At 43.0% G+C, this 2,337-nt stretch overlaps 1 pseudogene; it reads left to right on the forward strand.

Annotated features, from left to right (window-relative positions):
* The first annotated feature begins 316 nt into the window (after positions 1-316).
* Positions 317-1,708, forward strand: LOC128831262 (uncharacterized; annotated as a pseudogene).
* The last annotated feature ends 629 nt before the right edge of the window (positions 1,709-2,337 follow it).

A 2,337-nucleotide genomic window follows, 5' to 3' on the forward strand; every position in this document is an offset into this window, starting at 1 on the left:
TGTGCTAAGATAAAATGCCAGCTAATCTGTCTAAGCAGCTCTCCTTGGTTTAACCTAAGCCATCTTTGAATATGTAGCATGATTGTTCCAGTTTTGTAAACAATAACAAACCAATACAAAATGCTTCCCACCAGGATATATTTTTCACCTTAACATCACTAAGCAAAATGCTCAAAGCAGTTTTTCCTTTCAGTTTGAGAAATTAAAAAGCTGTTTGCTGTGTTCTTTGGTTCCACACACTCCTTTAGTGTTTTCCTCTGGTTCTGCATGCAGCAAGTGCTTTCTGCATTGCCAGCTCTACTTTAGGATGTGTGCAATGAAGCTGCAAGTTCCCCTTGCAATTTGTGACCTTAATACCATTCCTGGCATTGAATACACAGTTCGTAACATAAAGAGAGGGAAGAGTCCAGGAGTGGACGACGTTTGGCCAGAATATCTCAAAGCAGGGGAAGATACTCTCTTCAGATCGTTGGTGCAACGGTTCACGTCAATAGCAAGCGTGTTCCAGATGCATGGAAGAAATTAAAAACAATACTATTGATGAAGAAAGGCGATCCAAAAGAACTGAGCAACTACCATTTGATCACACTCCTCTCACAAGTGAATAAAGTCTTCACCCGCATCATACTCAATTGGATTAAGAAGGATCTTGGAATGCAGGAAAGCAGAGAACAAGCTGGTTTCTGCTCAGGGTATTCGACAATTGATCACATCTACTCAGTTCAGCAGCTCATTGAAAAATGCTAGGAATACAAAGTACCATTGTGTATTGACTACCAAAAGGCATTCAACTTGGTATAGATTAACGCTGTACTCAACATGCTCAATGAAATCAGAATTGACCGAGGTACATCAACCTACTGGAAGAAATTAACCACAATTGTTCGACAGAGATAACATTATTCAGTATCCTCTGCATTATTACTATATGCAGAGGAGTCAGACAAGGTGGCACAATCACACCAAAGCTGTTTGCAGCAGTACTGGAGTCACTGTTCAAGAAATTGAACTGGGAAGAAGGACTCAGAATTGATGGAGAACAGTTAACTCATCTTCTCTTCACTGACAACTGTGTAATACTGGAAAAGGACACAGCAGAACTGGAGAACAAATTGCAGCAACTGCAAACACTTTTGCATGATATCGGGTTGGAATTGAACACGTTGAAGACGAAGTGGATGCAGAATGAGCATTGTGCAGAAGGAATCCTCACTGTAAACAGGAAAGAAATTGAGGAGGTCGACAAATATATTAACCTGGATCAGCAGCTGAGCAGAGACAACTCATTCAAAGGGGAATGCAGTAGGAGGCGAAAGGTGGGGTGAGCAAGTTTCAACACAATAAAGAGTCTCTAACCGATGAGCTGCCCATGAAGAAAAGGAAAGAACTGTTTGACTCTACTGTTCTGCCAGCAATGATATATGGAGCAGAAAGCTGGTCAACGACGAAAGCAGAGGAAGAAAAATTCACTGTTACCCAGAAAGCAAGGGAAAGGCGAATGTGTAAGATATTGCTCCATGATCATATACCAAATGAGGAGCTCAGAAGGTGTACAGAAGTGACCAATGTAATGCAGGCAATGTACGATGCAAAGCAAAGATGGGCCGGTCATGTAGTCCACAGGCAAGACAATAGGTGGACAACCTGCATCCCCAGAGACCACATGCGACCACTGGGCAGACTGAAAATGTGCTGGCCGATCCCATGACAAAACTATTTTGGCCAGAAATTGAAAGAATGTGCTCGTAACACAATAGAATGGTATGGCATCGACTTGCGTTCGTGGAGGGATGGATGAGGACAAGCCGGACAAAGGTGAATGCCTTTCCTAAGCACTGGCACTTCAGGCCTGGGAGACTGCAAAAATGGAATTGCTAGATGTTAACCCTCTCATTAGTCTTGACAAAAGCACTGACCTCCACTACTAGCTTCCTTAACATGGTTGTCATCAAACTAGACTCCCCTACCGACTGGCTGAGGTATCTCACCATGGTCACTCCCTTATCTTCCTGCCTGCTTGATTCTTTAACTACAATATACATACCAAATATATACTTCTGTCATAACTATAAAGGGAAGGGTAACAGCTGTCCTGTGTACAATACTATAAAATCCCTCCTGGCCAGAGACTCCAAAATCCTTTTCCCGGTAAAGGGTTAAGAAACTCAGGTAACCTGGCTGGCATCTGACCCAAAGGACCAATAAGGGGACAAGATACTTTCAAATCTTGGCGGGGGGAAGGCTTTTGTTTGTGCTCTTTGTTTGGGAGTTCGTTCGCTCTTGGGACTGAGAGGGACCAGACATCAATCCAGGTTCTCCCCATCTTTCTAAACAAGT

Source organism: Malaclemys terrapin, chromosome 2, assembly GCF_027887155.1.
Source record: "Malaclemys terrapin pileata isolate rMalTer1 chromosome 2, rMalTer1.hap1, whole genome shotgun sequence".
Taxonomy (NCBI): Eukaryota; Metazoa; Chordata; order Testudines; family Emydidae; genus Malaclemys; species Malaclemys terrapin.